The sequence below is a fragment of the Camelus bactrianus genome, chromosome 24, assembly GCF_048773025.1.
Source record: "Camelus bactrianus isolate YW-2024 breed Bactrian camel chromosome 24, ASM4877302v1, whole genome shotgun sequence".
Taxonomy (NCBI): domain Eukaryota; kingdom Metazoa; phylum Chordata; class Mammalia; order Artiodactyla; family Camelidae; genus Camelus; species Camelus bactrianus.
Window position 1 is genome coordinate 19781486 of NC_133562.1, and position 19860 is coordinate 19801345.

Consider the following 19860-nt stretch of genomic DNA (forward strand, 5'->3'; position numbering starts at 1 on the left):
GATGGAGGGAAGTCTTCCCGACTCGGAGCGCAGTCTACAGTGAGCAGCTCCACGTACTCATTCATCTGTCTGTGGCTTTTTATCGAACATCTACTGTGTGTCGCGTACTTCCGGGGCAGGAAAATAAAACTGGAGTTGTTTCTTTAAAATTCTTTATCTGCCAAGAGAAATACTACAGTTGCCTCCAAGGAAATAAGGAAAGCTTTGCTAGTTCCCTTTTTTTTAAATTTTGTATATATTTATATGTATTTATTGAAGTATAGTCAGTTTAAAATGTTGTGTCAATTTCTGGCGTACAGCACAATGCTTCCGTCATACATGAACATACATATATTCCTTTCCATATTGTTTTTCACCATACGTTACTACAAGATACTGAATATAGCTCTCTGTGCTATACGGTATGAACTTGTTGTTTATCTTTTTTATATATATTAGTCAGTATCTGCAAATCTCAAACTCCTAATTTATCCCTTGCCACTCTTTTCCCACCCTGGTAACAATGTTTTCTATGTCTGTGAGTCTGTTTCTGTTTGGCAAATAAGTTTATTTGGCTTTTTTTTTTTAATTTTTTTTAGATTTCACATATGAGTGATATCATACGGTATTTGTCTTTCTCTGTCTGATTTCACTTAGTGTGATCATCTCCAGGTCCATCCATGTTGCTGCAAATAGCATAATTTTATTATTTTTATGGCTGAGTAGTGTTCCAGTGTACATGTGTGCCATATCTTCTTTATCTATTCATCTAATGGACATTCAGGTTGCTTCCATGTCTTGGATCTTGTAAATAGTGCAGGGTATCTTTTCCAACTAGAGTTTCCCCTGGATATATGCCCAAGAGTGGGACTGCTGGACCATAGGATAAGTCTATGTTTAGTTTTTTAAGGAACCCCCATAGTGCCCGCACCAGTTTACATTCCCACTCACAGTGTAAGAGGGTTCCCTTTTCTCCACACCCTCTCCAGCATTTATCATTTGCAGACAGATCCATCATCTCCTTACCATTACCCACAAGTACATCCCTTGGTCCCAGACTGCCAGAAAGTGAGCTCTGGTTAGAAAAGGAAGAATTGGAATGTGTCGACATATATTAAAGAATTAAGAAAATTCTGTGTCCAAAGTGCAAAGAATTACTATCCGGTCAGAGTGAAGCCTTACCGAGAAGACTGAACAGCTCCCTCGCTTTCAAATTGTCTCTCTGGTCTACCTCACGTACCAGCATGCCGCACTCTAGCTCACCTGATAGATGTGAATAGCAAGACTGCTGTTCTGAGGCCAAAGAGGGCTTCCCCTACACGTGATCTCTGTGGCTCTGCTGGGTAAAGAGAAAAGCAAATAGGCACCTGTTACCTAATATTTGTCTTCCCTTTAGCATGTGTTTCCCTTTCTGGATGTTGGAAAGATCGGTCCCAAAACCCCAGGCAACAGGAGGTCAAAGACGTTCTCCACAATCTTCCCCAGCCAGGGCTGCTAATGTGCCTTACTGGTCATGTGATCACTTGAAAAAGAAGCCCATTGGTCACCAAGAGCTCTGATCACTATGGGAGGAGGCCAGAGTGGCCGAGTCTGGAAAGAAAAGCCACTTTCCCTGGATGACGGGTTGGAAATTCTTGGCTCTGTGAGTCTTCGGAATTTTCAGAGCTGGAAATTCTCTTGTAATTTACAGACCTAGAAATGAGAGATGAAAATAGGAGGAGAAGAAAACAAAGACTACAGGAAGAAAAAAAAAAAAGACAAAGACAAGAGAGCTGGGCAAACACCACTAGGAAGTTTAGCATGGAAAGGACACGTGCAAAGCAGGGACAGTCTCCCCTGCAAAGCGCTAAAGACGTTGACAATTCAAGCTTTTAGGAATGCAAACTGTTATCGTATTTATTTTTTTCCTTTTCCATTTTTTTCTTAGCTTATACTAAGTCCTCCCTTTTCCCTTCTGGTTCTTTATTTCAGGATCACTGGATTCTACTGTGTTTAAGGGGAAAAAAAAGGAACTATAAACCTAAATTATAGCCAATCAGATTGTACTCACAGCTCAACTACTAGACAAATTGCAGCTCATGAAATTTGCTATGGGTCAAGAGACTGAGTAATTTTATTTTAATCAGTCTTATTTGAAGCTGGAATGCCGCTGCAGCAAATCCTCTGAACAGGATTTCAGAGGGGATGTAGACTGGTCTTTTTTTCCTCCCCTCCCTCTCTCTCTTTTTTTTTTTTTTTTTTCTCCTTTCTTCCTGTAAACTGTGGCAGGTCTCTGGGAGAGAATGAGAAATAAAACCTGAGATAGTGAAATTGCATTCCAATTCTGAATGAACGCGTGCCTGGAGCTTACCGTTGGCTGGACGAGGCAGGATTAAGCCATCCAAATCATGTCCCCAGCACTCATTGACATAGACATGTCCCAGGCGGACCTCAGGTCCGGCCCCAAGAATCACGAAGGCTCTGCTCATCCCTGTGCCTCGCTGGTGGTTCGGATTCCTGGGTCATTAGCTCATGTCACAGCTTGCCGCGCGGGATGCTGCAGAGCCGGATGAATAGTGGATGTGGCCACACTCCAGCCACCTCCTCAGCCAAGGGGAGCAAATTAGACCCTTTCAGCATCACCGGAGAAGGGGACAGAGGAGGTGTCAGCGCTTCTCAGAAATCCTCCCCCACCCCCGATGTGCAATGTGATCTTCTCACAGCTTGGATGGGGGCAGGCAGGTGGTCGCCATATTCCATTAAGAGGCAGGTTAATGCCAGCACCCCTCTTCTTTCTAAGTTTGAAACCCAGTTTGTGGAAGGATCCATGCGGTGGTGAAGCATGTGAACCCGAGACGGTCTGCTTTCCCAGGAAGAACGTTTAGCAAGAGCGTAAACTGCCGCCCCATGCGGAGTCCTGCATAGACGCGTATTCAAGCACCAGCACCTTTGAGGGTTCAAGCACTCCCCACCTGTGGACGAATACGTCTTATTCCATGACTGCTTAAAGGCCTTTATAGTTTTTGTCCCAACTTTCTTCATTCTCCACTTTATTTTTTTTTTAATTTTTTAACATTTTTTTTATTGAGTTATAGTCATTTTACAATGTTGTGTCAAATTCCAGTGTAGAGCACAATTTTTCAGTTATACATGAACATACATGAATTCATTGTCACTTTTTTTTTGCTGTGAGCTACCACAAGATCTTGTATACATTTCCCTGAGCTATACAGTATAATCTTGTTTATCTATTCTGCATATGCCTGTCAGTATCTACAAAGTTTGAAATCCCAGTCTGTCCCTTCCCTCCCATTCTCCACTTTAGGTCAAAGAAATTGTTATCACTAGCCATCATCATTGGTGATGGGGAGTGACTCTGGCAAACACACAGACAAAGAAACCCACAGAAGACCAGTTTGAGATTTTAGGCTTATACATACATTCATACCTTCACATTAAAGATTTTGAGTCTCTTTTTCTGGAAAAACACAATGAATAGAAAAACAAGAAGACATTGTTAATGACCTCAAGTAAGTGATGTTATCAGGACGGTGTGGGCTGGAGCCGGAGTAGCTGTGCCCTTCGGCTAGAATGAGACCAAAAACAGCAGGAGATGGAGTTAGACAGGGGCCACTGTACCATGAGATTGTACTACACAGTGTATGATCCAGGAAGGTCACCCCTTTGATAATACTATTAGCTAACACTTGCTTAGTACTTACCACGTGCCAGAAAATGTGTCGTGTGCTCCATGTATATTACCACAATTAAGTCTCTCAGCGGTGTTATGGGATTATCATAATGTTGCCATCCCCATCTTACACAAAAGAAGCTGATGTCTGTAACCTACTCAAGGTCAGCCAGCTCGGAGGGGATGAAATCGAGTTTTCAATTCAGATAGTTTGACTCTAGTGCAAGTGTTATCAATGACTCCACTATTCCGCTTTCAATACAAAGGACCTAACATGAAATAATGGTAAACCAGAGTAAGGATGAATTGGAGAAAAAGGATTTGTAGAGACATGCGTGAGCAGACTCATCCTGCAGGTACCAAGTTCTCACTAAGAACATCAGGTCCTCAGGGATACTGGTAAGAGTAAGGCGTAGCTCTGGCCCCAGGCTTAGCAAAGTGTCTGGTGCTCAGTTAGCAGAGCTGAGAGTCAAGGTTACTCCTGGTCTTGAGGACCAAGTAGAATTCAGGTTTTTAGATCGAGGGCACCCCAATAAGGCTACATTTGTTAAACAAGAGACTTGCTGCTGAGTTAAGACTTGTGCTGGATAAAGTGCCTTAGTCTACTGGCTCCTTCCTGCCTGTGGTCAAATCGAGTGCAGAATCCTAGAGAATATGAAATCAACGTTGCTCATGGTCCCGTTCCCCAACCACCTGTCTCAGGGAACTTGAGATATTTGCTCAAGTACAGATTCCTAGGTGTCTATTGAATTAGAGGAGAGGGATTTCAGTTAAATTGGCTTTACAATAAATCCTCCAAAAGTTCCATGTGGACACTAACGTTTAAGAACCATTGAACTCAACTTTCAGGCAGGGTTCTCAAAAGACATTGGCGATGAGGTGGGATGGCTGCCAAGGGGTGACTAGTTAGTCTCGGGGTGACCAGTTAGTCCCAGTGTGACTAGCTGGGTGAGTGGGAATGGATGGTCCACAGGGAAATAGTGTTTCAACTGTCAAGTATGTTCTTAAAAGAAAGTCAAATTTTATTATTATTGCTGCCTTTGTAGTTTTTTTAAAATAATTTAAATGCAAATCATTTTTAATATTTTTGATAAAATGTGACCCTGTTTAGTCTTGGGTTTTATTTCTAAGAAGCATAGGAACAGGGTTACCTTTCTTGACATGAAACTAAGAAAATAAACTTTTTCTTACTTAGAAGGGGGCTGTACATGAAAATTTGCCTAAGTCCTCAAAGGTAAAGTCCAAATATTTACTTTTTAATAAGCCAATTAGAATAGCCATCTCTATGTTGTAAAACCACCTATTTTTAAACTTAATTGGGATTCCTCTGAAATCAATGATGGTATATCTAAAAAACTCTAATAATTTTCTCCTAATGCTTTTGCCCCTGTCTCAAAGCCTGTTACAATAAAGAGGAAAGAAGAGTTTCCAAAAAATGTTTTTTTTAAGAATCTAAGAACCATTTATCTTTATTCATTCACTTTTTAACCAAGAAAGAGATATAGTTTGTACTAAGAAGAATGTTCCAAAAAAAAACAAAGGAAAGAAAGAAAGAAAAGAAAAAAATTTTCAACGCATTTTTTAAGAAATTGATTTTATCACAAAGCAAGTAATTATTACAACCACTTAACAGTAGTTTAAGGGATTTCTCTACTTCATTGTAAACTGAAGGATACATTTGTCTGAGACGGAATTGTAAAATGCATGATCCTTAATGTATATTTCCCCCTGCTTCCCCCAAACTCTGTCTTTTCCTCCCAAACTTTACTCACTGCTCTCATGCATTTTGTTGAAGAAAAACATTCTCTGTATAAACTTCATGGAGTAAGTGTTGAATTTCTGCAGTGAATGCATTTTTCATGATTAAAAGTCGCAGCATGCTTCTTGTCTGGGGAACACAGTTCTAGGGGAGCAGTCCTTCTTCGCTATGAGTTCCTAAGTCACAAACAGTTTTAAACTTGGAGTCACTTTTAAAAAAAACAGATTTAGCAACAAAATTGTGGCCCTATGAATTTTGGCGAAAGTATTTACCTTGTGTTTGTATTTGTATGCAACTTACGTACAGGAGTAAGACATTCTAGGCTCACCCGTACCAGCCAGAGTGTCACAGGAAACTGATGGCATATGGCAATTCCAGGAGGATGCAGCACAGAGGGGTGTGCAGGTATAGAGAAAACCCAAGCGAGTAGGGAGGGGGCCTGGGAATAGCACTAGAAGAACCGTTCCCACCCTTACTCCTGAAGGACAAGGGGACAATGAAGTTACCAAGATCTAGAAGGACAGTGTTCTATTTAAACAGACCTTGAGAATAGCAGAGGTCTTCTGTTGAGGGACACAGATCTCCCAAAGAGAGCTGGCAGGGAGGGAGCCAGGTAATTAATATCCTTCACCTTCTTCCTCCTCTGTCCTTTCCATCTCCTCTGCAGATTTCTATCGATGAAACCCAAATGGAAGCCAGAGGACATGGGAGCTCTTTAATGCCATACATGACAGATCAGCCTCGCGGAACTGAGAGAAAGACTCAGAAGTTAAGGAGAGATTCTAGAGGCAGATGGAAGATGTTTGGCATGATCTGCCCCACAGCAGTCCCGCAGTAAGTGTCTGATGCACTGGTTTCAATGTCTGCTCTGGCACTTAGCCCCTGGGTTACCTTAGGTAAGTTACTGGGGCTCACCAAGCCCTCGTTTCCTTCTCTGTAGCCTAATGACTCTAATAACACCCTTGCAAGGATTGCATGGGAAAATTCATACAGATCACCACACTCAGTGCCTGGAGGAAAGGAAGAACTCAAGGAGAATTAGTTCCTTTTTCCTCAGTCCCTTTCCAAGTGGCAGCTGGTTTTCCATAATTATTCTTACTTTATCCCTGGTTCTTCTTTTGATTGATAGAAGATACACACTGAGGGAATGTCTTAACAAGACATTCATGAAAGAAATTGAAGAAGAAACAAATAAATGGAAATATATGACATGCTTATAAATTGGAAGAATCAATACGGTTAAAATGTTCATATTACCCTAAGCAATCTACGGATTCAAAGGCAACCCCCATCAAAATGCAAGGAGTATTTTTTTTCATAAAAGTAGAACAAATAATCCTAAAATTTGTATGGAACACAAAAGGTGCTGAATAGCCAAGGGAATCTTAAGAAGAACAAAGCTAAAGGAATCATGCTTCTGGGTTTCAAACTATATTACAAAGCTATAGTCATTAAAATGTATGAGATTGGCATAGAAACAGAAACATAGATCAATAGAACAGAATGCAGAGCCTAGTAATAAACCCACTCATTTACAACAAAGGGGCCAAGAATATACAATGGAGAAAAGGCAATCTCTTCAATAAATGGTGTTGGGAAAACTGGACAGCCGCACGACAAAGAATGAAATTCAACCACAGTCTTGCACTACACACAGACATTAACTCAAAATTGATTAAAGACTTGAAAGCAAGTCCTGAAACCATAAAACTTCTAGAAGAATACACAGAGGGTGAGCTCCTTGATACAGGCCCTAGTGATGATTTTTTTTTTTAATCTGACACCAAAAGCGAAAAAACAACTGAAGCTAAAATAAATGTGTGGATATATATCAAACTAAAAAATTATTGTACATCAAAGGAAATCATCAATAAAATGAGAAGGCAGCTTACTGAATAGGAGAAAATCTTTGCAAATCATATATCTGATTCGGGGCTAATATCCAAAATACATAAAGAATTCATACAATTCAATAGCAAAAAAAAAAAAAAAAAAAAAAGCACAAGAAGCCAAAAAACAAAAACTGATTAAAAGATGGGCAGAAGGTCTAAATAGATATTTTTTCCATGGAAGACATATGGATGGCAAACAGGTGCATGAAAAGACGCTCAACAGTATTCATCAACAGGGGAATGCAAATCAAATCCACAATGAGGAGCCACCTCACACCTGACAGAAGAGCTGTTATCAAAAAGACAAGAAGTAACAAGGGTTGGTGAGGATGAGGAGAAAAGGGAACACTTGTGTGCTGTTGGAATATAAATTGGTGCAACCACCTTGGCAAAGAGTATGGAGTTTCTTCAAAAAACTAAAAAAATAGAACTACCATATGATCCAGAAATTTCAGTTGTGTCATCTATTTGAAGAAGATGAAAATATCAACTCAAAAAGACATACGCACCCCCATGTTCATTGCAGCATTAATTACAATAGCCAAGTTGCGAAAACAATCTAAGTGTTCATCGATGGATGAACGGATAAAGAAATTGTGATACTTATATAAAAATAATTCAGCCAGTAAAAAATGAAGTCTTTCTATTTGCAACAATGTGGTTGGCTCTCCAGGGTATTATGCTAGTGAAATAAGTCAGATAGAGAAAGAAAAATACTGTATGATGTCTCTTACATGTGGATGGGGAATCTAAAAACAAACAAATAAAAAACAAATCTAATAGATATGGAGAACAGACTGGTGGTGCCAGGGGCAGGGGGTAGGGCGTGGGAGAAATGGATGAAAAGGGTCATTTTTTGGTTTAAAAAAAAAGGAGGTAAACCCAGGACTTCAGCTCCTTTCTATCAATGTTAAACCAAATGAGTAAACCAGCAGCAGAAGAGTCATTTTTGGATGACGTATTTCATTGAATTGTATTGAGCTGCATCCAATCAGACACAAGTTGATAAACCTTGATTTTTTAAAATGCGTTTTCTGTAATAACTGATAAGGCATGTTTCTTACAAATTTCTGCTAAGTGATCAATAATATGCATAGATTATGGCAGTGGAAGAGCCTTTGTTTCCATTCTGGTTCCTCATGGAGACAGATCTGAACCAGCAGCCATCCGTTCACCTGGGTCTCCTTACGCCCTACCTTGGCTGTTTTAATATCGTGGCTGTGTGTATGATGTGGGGCTAAGTCACACCATTTGAAGAAGTTATTCAATATAGCCAGCTTTTAACTGATCAAACGATAAGGTATGATGATTTGAAAGATAAAACTGGGACAAAAGGTAAACTCCCCTTAGCCACAGCCCTCCTTTGGGCTGACCAATAACTCCTTCTCACGTGCATCCCCAAATTGCTCCTGCTTATAGGGAGAACTCATTTAATCACTTCAATCTATTCATAATAGCTGTAGCTCCCATTTCTTAAGTACTTTAACATTTAGCAACATTTAACATTTAGTTCTTCGGAACAGCCAAAGTAGGTAGATCCATATTTGTTCCTCCTCAGAGATGAGGAAACTGGGGCTCACCAAGGTTACACAACTACTTAGCAAAGCCAGGGCTCAGTAACAAGCATAAAGTGTGGAATATAATTTTTAACTTTTTTTTTTATTGAAGTATAGTCAGTTCACCATGTTGTGTCAATTTCTGGTGTGCAACATAGTGTTTCGACCATACGTACGCATACATATATTCATTTTCATATTCTTTTTCATTATAGGCTGCTACAAGATACTGAGTATAGTTCCCTGTGCTAGACAGTATAAACTTGTGGCTTTGGAATATCATTTTAACATTCACTCCAATTTTGATTAAAAAGTTGCTATGAACCAGATACTGTGCACAGCTCAGAAATTAAACAATATAATGAATAAGCCATCATCATTTGTTCCCTTAAGTAACCTGTTCCCAGCCCTTTGCTAGGCTCAGGTGACAGCTGACAGTAAAAAGGCTTTTAGCCCAAACAATCAAATTCTACTTGAATCTGGATTCTTGCGTACTCGTTCAATCTTTATATCTGACTGAGGTGTCCAATGACCCACGTGTTTCTGTAGCTGTTCTCCTTGGTTGGTTGCACTGGTATACACAGGGGCATCTAACTGGTCTCCTTGTTGTAACAAAACCAAACCTACATCACTCTTTTCACCAGCCACAAACTGAGACATTTGAAACCCCAGAACAAACAATCACAACCTCTTGTAGATTTAATTTGCTCGTGCATAGATAGTTCTTCCTTTTTACACCGCTGCGTCCTTCCATTCTCCTGATTCCCTTCTTCAACATTTCCTTCTGAAAATATTTATGGAGCAGTTCCCACTCTTTTATAGGTTGAAAATCAAACCTGTGTTGAAAATCGGAATTTCCATCTATGAGAAATTTCTAGTTTAAGGAGGAACATGCAATCAAATGAACAGTCATAAAAATATATATTTTTGAGATGTTTAAGTACAGGATTCAGTGGTAGCAAAAATAGTAAAAGTGTGTAAAAATTGAGCAGGAGTTGGGGAGAGTATAGCTCAGTGATAGAGTGCATGCTTAGCATGCATGAAGCTCCCCAGTACCTCCATTAAATAAATAAATAGGTAAACAAATAAACAAATCAATAAATAAACCTAATTACTTCCCCCCTCTAAATAAATTTTTAAAAAATGAAAAAAAAAATTTGAGCACGAGTATTGCAGGGAGAGAAGGAAGTCCCTGCAAAGACATCAGAAAAGACCAAGAGCCCCTGCAGTGCTTAGGGATGACTCATGTCTATTAACGAGGGGTGGGAAGGTGGAAGAGATGAACAGGAGCAAAATACTCAACAGCCTCATTTGCTCTGTTGGGAAAACAAAACAAGCAAACAAACAACAAAAAATAAAGTTCCAGGGCCTTTTATAACACTAACATTAGATCCCCTAGCATTAGATTTACTAATGTAGATGCCAGATTATGAGGTGCTCTGAGAAACACACAGGATGCAGTAGGACTATGTCTTTGAAAGATGGTTTAAATTTCGTTTAGATGTGTACAAGAGTTACAGTCAAAATTGGAGCATCTGCTGTGGCCTGGGTACCTCCATCAAAGCGGTTGCCATGGTGAGTACACACTGATGGTGACCCCTGGCCGTGCAGGAAGGGAAAATGCAGCTGACAACTTGAGGTGACTCTTCCGGTTCTCCTACCAGAAGAGTTCCCAGTGTTGGAAGGAAACAAGAGGAAATGGAAAAAAAAAAAAAAAAAAAGCAAACCCTTATTTTGGTATCTATGTCTTCATCAATCTTCCGACTGACTGATCACACCGCCTTCACTATGAGACACCCTTTCCCGAAGCAGCAGTTTTCAAGTGTGGCTCTGTTAGTTCATGAATCCTTGCTAAAGTCTTCACTCATCAGTCCAGCATGAAAAGTCTCCCCTACTCATGTCCAATTAGATCATTCGAACCTACCCTCTACATGCCTTCGTGAGATGAGCGCTCTCTGGTCAGATCAAACGTGGCCCCCATGTCTTCAGTGTCCCTTCGAGATAATTTGGCTCAGCAGGAGAAACTGTGAGCTTTGGTGCAGCATAGCTCAGTGTGAGTCTCGTCTCTAACTCTGTGACCTTGGGCTACTTCATTAACTTCACTGAATCTATTTCTTCATTCGGAAAATAAGATGAATAATGTCTACCTGGCAGGGCTGTTGGGAGCGTACGATGTCATTTTACAAAATGTCAAGCAATGTGCCTTGCACATAATAGATTCTCAATAAGTGGTGGCTGTTACTGTCATTCCTTTCCCCAGGTTTCCTACTGGGCAGCTCCCAAGCATGTCTGTACTCCCCAAAGTGTTGCCCCCGTTCCTGTTCTGTGTTCAGTTGATGCCAATTAATTCCTTCTAAATTGTTACCTGGTGGGGAATCAAAAGCCCTGGTTCTGCCTCCGCCATTAGCACACTTAATAACCTTGAATAAGTCACCTACATTCTCTAGCCTTCGGTTTGCAAAGCTGTAAAGTGAGGGGTTGCCTTGGATGATAATGCTGTTTTCAGGTTATAGATTTCATGGTGTTAATTGAGCAAGAAGGCACCCCTTGTCCATGCCTTGTGAGGTCCTTGAGCTCCATAACAATGTCCTATACTTCACTGTCTCCTAAGAGTTCCTCAGATCTCTGGTCCTGATTAACTGACTACTTTGAGGACAATTATGGTAACTAGTGAATCAAACCATTGGCTTTCCCTGAGGCATGTTGACAGCAGACAAGTAATGGAAATGGCCACATATACACGACCTTAGGATTTGATTCTGATCTTCCCATATTGATCCAAAAGTACAGTGAAAGTTATGGTCAGGATGTGTAGATATCACCAAGGCAATAAAGGGAAGAAATTCGTTGTGTTTAGCTAGAGAATGAGATAAGCTCTGGTTGTACCGTGAGGAATGAAACCAGGAAATTTCCTTCTTTCGTGATGGTTTTAGTCTAGCAGGAAAAAACAGAAAACAAAGAAGCACATGAAATAAATAAAGAGTTGCTATGAAGCAAACAAATGTGATGCTAAAAACTAGACTGACTCCTTGGCAATGTTAAGCAGTGTTTTGGGTAGCCTGTCCAGGACTTCCTCACTGATAAGGTGACATTTACATTAAGAACTTAAGTCTGAAAAGTGGCTAGTCTTGTTTCAGGAAGAGAGCATTTCTGAGCCCTTTGGGAGCCCTTTGTGCCGAGTGAGGAATACCAGAAGGTGTAGGTCTAGACCCCTGATCTCAGAAACGTCCCCATTTAAGTAGGGAGGTGGAGCATGGATAAAACAATAAATATCAAATCCTGGGAAGGTTATGGAATATTCCATCAAAATGGATGTTAGAGGTAATCAGAGAGAGACTGGAGTGCGTGGAACAGCGGAGCAGTGACAACGACCTTAGGGAAAGTCTGACTCTCATTAAGAGGGAGTCAACTCTCAGAAGATGATTTTTAATTAAAGTTCTGATTGTGGTTTAGAATAGGATGTGTGTATTATCTCTACCTGCAACATCCCTCCTCTGTTGAAACTTCAGACCCAGGAAGGCAGTGATGTTTGTTTGTTTGTTTGTTTGTTTGCCTAATTGCTTCGCTTACAAATTCAGTCTCCAGCTGAGCGCCCTATTCACAGTGGGCAGTCAGCAGACATTCTCGTTTGCTTACCTGAAGAGCTTAAAACAAAGATGCAGAGTCCAGCCACCCTTGCTCTCTGCCATGAATAAAATAAGCTACATTAAGGACAACATGTTAGAGAGGTTAAGTTCAACCCAGGCCAGGATTCCGAGGGGTTCCCAAGCTTTCTCACAGAGACTTATCTTGGAATGGCTGGAGGAGGAAGTAACCAGAGATGAGTCGATGGGTCAGGGTGATGTCATCTCTTCATTTAAACTTCCATATATGAAGGATAATATTCAAGAGACCTCAGTTAGCCTGGTTGTTCTTTTACTAGACATAAAAGCCATTATTTCCATCTTAGAGAGCACTCTTGATACAGTACCTTGAGTTGGTTGAACACCATAAATTGCTCTGTACACCCAGATGTCCGTCTTTGGTTTGATGAGCATCAGGGTGATCTTTCTGACCAATGTCTCCTGTGACCGGCAAGCCCCTTCCACTGTTTATTTCAATTAAGGTATTTCAGTCTCTACCAAATTTGTTTTTAGATATAAACATCTCATTGAGACCTCAAACTCTACGTACTGTTAGCTAGTCACTTTTTCCAGGTTATTCGTTAATAAGATCTCATACAGTACAATGTAGCTGGGATCGGAACTGGAAGAGTGGAACATTGGATCCAGGCTGAAAATGAAGCCATTGGCTTGGTCTGCAGCCCGAAGGAAGCATGTCTGGCCTGAGTATGGTTCTGAATAAGGGAAAACAGGTGGGAAGTTGGAGTTTAGATGGGGCACAAGGGGACGGTGAGAGAAGAGGGAAACGAGAGAAAGCAAATATTAATTACAAAATTTGCATAAGGATGTACCTGCCACTCCATCAGCCCATGAGCCCAACCTCTCACCCCTAATTCCCAACAGGAATGAATTTGTGGGTCTCCTTTTCCCTTGCCATAAATTCCTGGGGTCTCCAATATTTCCCTCCCTTGCCCTCAGTTTGTATTTATATCCTTCCCTATTTCAACACCCAGGGAGTGCTCAATCAATATGAAAGATAGTTCAAGATAAATATGAGGTCATTCAAAACTTAAAATCTATACAAAGATAATATTTTTCTGGATGGTGATCTTGCCTCAGAATATGCAACAGTCTATGTGGGTAAGAATAAAATATGCAAATGCATGCAATCTCCATTCAAGGGCACATACACACCTAATAGGCATTTATACTTGCAAGTAAGCACTCAGATATGTAGGTTTCACCCTCCTGGCATATTCTCCTACCCTAATTTTGAAATAATAGGTCAGTCCTGCAATCCTGTGTCACAAGAGAGCCCACACGCAAATGTTCTTTTGTGCCCCTGGACTTTTCCAGAAATGGGCAGCTTGCTTAAGTACGTGAGAAAGACACAAGGGCCAGATGCAGACACACGCCAGCAAGAACCCAGGAACACCACTGCAGGCTGCTGGAATTCACAGACTCTAAATCTGCAAAGGAAAGCAATGTGAGTCCGTCCAGCTGCGCTGACAACGAGGCTACCGAAATTCCCTTTATACAGTGGTTTTGCTGAGGTCAGGTGATTACCTCACTGGGCCCGGCTTGCGAAATTGCAGCAGTCAGGAAAATGTAGGGGTGCCGATAAACACATCAGCTGGATGGCTGGGAAAATCAGTTTCAGAAAGCTGTCGGTTTGGAGATGTTTTCAACGTATCAGCGGTATGATGTCCAGATAGCAGATTGCATAACAACTAGTGCAGCAAATAGATTGATTTTTTTTTTTTGCCCCCAGAGGAAAATGTTTGACACAAGTTGGTGACCCAGTGCTTGAGCAGACTTTCTCCATGAGGGTCCCGCTGGATTTACCACACTTGAGTGCCAAGCAGAAGGCAGTCTCATTTTTAACTGGAAATCAAAGACTCGCCCCAAAACCCAAAATAAAGGAATGCGTTTCCCAACAAATACTTCTTTAAAGGAACCAGTCTACCGCTCTTCAGATTATATGTATATATACACACACACACATCTATATATATATTCAATAAAACTGTAAAATAAAGCACCTGTTACATATTTTTGCAATACCTGCTTAGCTTAAAAATCTATTTTTCTCCTTTTGTCTTAATTTTCTAATTTCATCTCATTTTGCCTTTTGCAGATGAGAACTTAATAACATCAAACCTCAAATAATGACATCTTTAATTCCTTTTGAAGCTATTTTTCATTGCGTGGCTTTTTTAGACAAGTTATAGTGCAGCAAAGTTGATAGGATTCTAAGAAATTAATTAATCAAATTAATCAAACTGCCAGATGCTTAAATATGAAATACTGTAAATTAGATATTATTTTTGACAGCCACCAAAATAGAGTGTAATGATCAAATGAAAAATGTGTGAGTTATTTTTCTCCCCCACCTCGTTTTCCTCTTTTTGATTTTTTTTAGGTGTATAACTTTCGGATGTAGTTGGGCCAGAAATAAATTGTTCTGCTCAATTATGGACATAGTCAGTTTCAAACATGGAGACGATACGGAGGTAAAATGCCAGCTGTATGTCCCTTAGTTGCGTTGATCAAATTTGAGTCAGCGGTCTTCTTCAAAGACGTTTAGAATCATGTGTTTTAGAGCTGTGAGTAATTTCAAGACTTCTTCTAGTTCTGAGTGCTGCTTTCAGGAAATTAAAATAATATTTCCACTTTATTGCACCTGAGATTCAGAAGGTTAGATAAGCTCCTTGAGGTCATAAAATGATGCGGGAAAAAAAATCTAGAATCTAGGCTTCTGCTTCATAATGCAGTATCTTTTTGGTATTCTGGTATGATAAATTGACTTCATCTATGTTACAATTTTCTTCATCTCTGTGCTTGGTAATCATGGTTAATCAAAGCTGACCTGCTTTCCTGCTGAGCATGGAGGCAGCCTCCGAAAACATTGCATCTCTTCAAAATAAGCAAGCAGTCCACTTGGCAGATGGGGTGAAACTTATTTCCTGTCTCTGTATTGGACCATGTTCCCTTAAAAGACAGCCTTGAGGGACTCAGATTCAAGCCTTATGACAGGAAATAGCTTCTAAGTCAAAAAAGGCAATCCGGCTCATCAGCTGTAATAAATGGACCCCAGTAAATGCAAGACGTTAATAATGGGGGAAACGGTGCATGTGGGCAAGGGTGGGAAAGGGGTAAATGGGAACTCTGTGCTTTCTGATCATATTTCTGCAAACCTAAAACTGCTCTATGAAATAAAATCTATTTTTTTAAAGTCAGTAGGTTGGCTGACTTATTCCTATTGTTGATCCAAACAGACCATCACGTGTTCAACTGCACATGGATGGCCATTATTAGGGACCATTGAGGCAGCTATGATGGACAGGTCAGCCACAAGTCTCATTATCGGAGGAGTGTATTTTGAGGATGGGTTTGGAACAGGAAACCTAAACGTACATCCTTCAAATCAAACTCTCTTTGATGCATATCCGTGGTGCATTATTTTTTTTTTCTTGATGATGAAATAATTACCAGAGGGTAATGGTGATTGTCAAAAGATTTCTTTTCTTTTTACAGTTTCCCTAAAATTGCCAGGCTTAAACTGTGGATTATGGAAGGCGATATACTTCAAGTGTGTGCACTATGATTCAAGGGTAAATAGGTCCCCTAGGAAAAGTTGAAGAAAGTGATGCTGTTTAGCTTGGCAAAGAGGAGACTAAAGGGTGCTCTGAGAATTGCGTTTGAAATATGATGATCTATTAAATGGAGGACAGGAACCAGCTGCTTTTCATTTCCAGTGAGGAAAGGATAGGATATTGATGCAATGGAAGACTTGAGTTTGGTTATAATAGATCTTCCCTAATTAACCCCACTCATGTTTTTAAACATTATTTGATTCTGCTTTCATCAGAGACTTGAGTTTTACCATATAGCGTAAGGCTCTACATATATAAATATTACTGCTTTGTAATTCTTCCCAAGACATTTCAGTTTTTATCTACCAAGAAGTATATGGAGTATTTGGCAATGAGCCAGAATTGGTGCATCGTATTCATTCCCAACTCTTCAGTAAGCAACTCGATGGCATTGACCGTTTCCCCAAGAAACAGGTTAATAAATGCTTATGGTCTATTTGGCATCCTGAAACTTTCCGAGTATGAAAACAAACCGAAACTTACTCAAACCCCTCCATGGTGAGAGCAAAGAATCAATGCAAACATCTCTTGTCTCTTAATCACGCCTCTATGCCCATCACGTACATACCCACAGAGATCTCTTCCTCATTCCATGAGCCCTAAAGCGTTACCACACGCATCGGCCAGGCAGCATATCCCGCCTCAAGGCATAACATTTCCCCAGGGCTGAAGGGAACCTTTGGGTAACACGTCACAACTTTGTGGAATATTCATTCCATCCCAATCCTATAATTCAGTCAATATACAGCAAACTGCCGTGTATTACATAATGATAAAGATAAAACCTAAAACATAAACCCAAGAGAGACCTGATGCCTCTTCTTCAAGAGCTTAACCTTCAGAGGAGAATGGAGAAACTCTTAGGTGTAAATATCTCAGTTTGAGGCATACACTGAGTAGACAGTAGAGGTTTTCTGTAAATGTAACTCATCTTTAGAAACAAAGGGAGGGTCGTTGATTGCATTATTAGGGCCAGAGTGAGGAAGTGAGGCCTTCAGAAATAAGGGTCTCACATCCCCTCTCCCAAAGGCAAGTCGAGAGATAGAGAATTAAGTCCTATGGCAGAAACCTATCTGAAGGCAACTGGCAAGGTTAAAAAAAAAAAAAAGTGGGCATAATTTAAAAAGCTTTAGAAATTAGAATAAGCTTGTCCTTCTGTGTATTTCTTATTTTTGTATTTCCAAGTCTGTCTTCCTATAACTAATCCATTCTCTAATGTGAAAATGGTCTGTGTACTTGAATTCAGAAGCCACAAGAAAGCAGAACCTAGGGAAAATGTGTTTGTGGCCAACATTAGGCCTAGCTCCAAAATCGGGGGCTGAGTTATAATTTAAGAGTAAACAAAATATTATACAACAGTAAGAAGTGGGGGAATCATGGTAGACTTCTTGCAAAAAGTGACTTTTGACCAAACGTAGAGAAAAAAGTTTAGCAAATGTAGGGAGTGAACGATTTTAGGATTAGAGAGTCCTTTACCCATTCTTTAAGCACCAGTTAAGACTTCATGTCATGGAAGCTCCTGTTCAAGTGTTCACTTTTTCAAATTTCAGCCTCATCATTGCCTTCTAGGGCCTGACTGAAAATCTCTGAATACATTAAAGAGTAAAGAACTGAAGCAAATGGTGATGGGTCATTCGTCAAGGAGACAAACTGAAGGAAACACTCTCTGTGTAACTGCTTGAGATTACTCCAGTCCTAAAGCCAGGAAGGATTGTAGATAGGTGAATTTTTTTAAGATCCCAGAGCTGGAAATTTGAGTTTGTTCTATCATGAGGCCTCACCCATAGTCAACGTGCGGGGGCACAGGCAAGGATGTCCCATCCATGATTCTTATCTGGAATATTCATACACACACACTCGCATCCATGCATCATGCGTTCAAAGTCACAATGAAGAACTGAAACAACTTTTAATTTATTTCTGCTCTTAGAACCATCCTCTCCCAACACTCTATAGAAATGGTGGCCAACATAGTTATCACTCTCTAGACACGAGCAGAGATCTTAGAAACTAAATCTTGTTCTAAGCATCCAGCCTGGTCCAAGCATTTGCTTATGGTTCATCTACATTTCCCCTGAAAGAATGAATACATATTCATTAAATCAAGTTTATTTTCATTTTACCCATACTGATTGACAATTGATAGCTTAACCTTCTTTCTTGTCTTCAACTCCAATCAAGATCTTCCTCTTTTTTTTTTTTTTTTTTTGGTAACTGATTTTAGGATGTGAGTCAATAGCTGAGTTCTTGTGTGCTCCAGGTCCCCTTCCAGCTCCCCCAGGGTCCTTGAGCAGAATCTTGTTAGCACCTGAAAAGTCTGGCACACACTAAGGCAATTAGCTTCTTTTCACACCTAAATTTACCTCCACCCCATGCAAACTTGCAGCTGTTCCCTCGCATTTGTAACTCAGACGATCTCCCTGGTAAACACTGAATCATGAGGCTGAGGCAACACAACCTTACTGGCCTCCTAGGGACCTGGTCCTGTCTCCTTAAAATATTATCTTCATGACCATTACTTGGGGAATCAATTTACTGGGAATTGGGAAATTTGAGCACTTTCAAATTATGCCTTTTAAGGTAATAATAGTGAAAAATAAACCCTTTTGAACTGTTTACTTCTAAGGTTTAGGTTTTTCAATTGATTTTTAAACTGGCTTTTAACTGTTGATTAGCAAGAATTTATTTCATCAAAGTACTTAATTATTTAATCATCAATACTTCAAATATTTACTGTGTACAGAATACTACATCTCTGACTATGGGAAATAAAAAGGAATTGAAACCTTGTCTGAACCTGTTAGAGCCATGGGTATACATACATTGTGCCTATGCACAAAGTAGAACAATGGATTTACTGTGATATTTGAGATGAATTATAGAGTCCTTACATGGGGCCTAGAAGTTCCAGACTAAATGATGTTTTTGAAGATTGAGTCATCAAGACTGGGCAAAGAGTAAACTTGAAGTGGAAATTATGAAGGTATATGCCCATTCTTTTGAGGTTCAAAGCCAGCATCCTTTAGTCAGGTACTCACAAAGCACGAGTTAAATGTTGAGAAGTGGGACATTCTAAGTGGAAAGCTGGTTTGAGTGGATTCGTGTAGGTGGAAGTCTAGACTGGCATGATGCTGAGAGAACTAGACGTGTCAGCGAGCATCACTTCATACTCGGTCTAAGAAAGCCTCCCTGCTGGTGAATGTTCAAAGGTGAGAGAGCACAGGAGTTGGGACATTTTTAAGTATAATAATGCACATGGAAAACTAAGACAGAAAACCCTGATTGTCCAAGAAAGGCATGAGCTGTCCTGAATGCCTGAGAAGGAAACCACAGGGTACGACCCTTCCACAGAATCTGGACAAGAGTATTAAGCTGCAGAGTCAGAGACTGAATGCTACGCTTCCTGAGAAATCGTCACCTAAGCTCTGTCAGAAACGTTAAACTCTACTCCTTGAGGGCCTCGAAGCCCATTGGCCTGGTGTGTCAGAGTGTGTCCGAGTTTATAAATGGATCCTTCTTGCTTAATTTTCTGTATTAAGTGAACAGAGTTAATTACGGTCAATTAGCAAAGGATGCAGGTTCTGATCTCCTGGGGAGCTAGAGTTGTAAAACAAACAAACAGAAAAAGGCTTTGGGAGTCTGTAGATATTAAACCTCAAAGACAGTGTTCAAAGAGGGTGACTGGTAACTCTGCAAGTAATTGAAGGGAAGCTGAAAATGGAAACTTACAAGGATCCAGAAGTTGT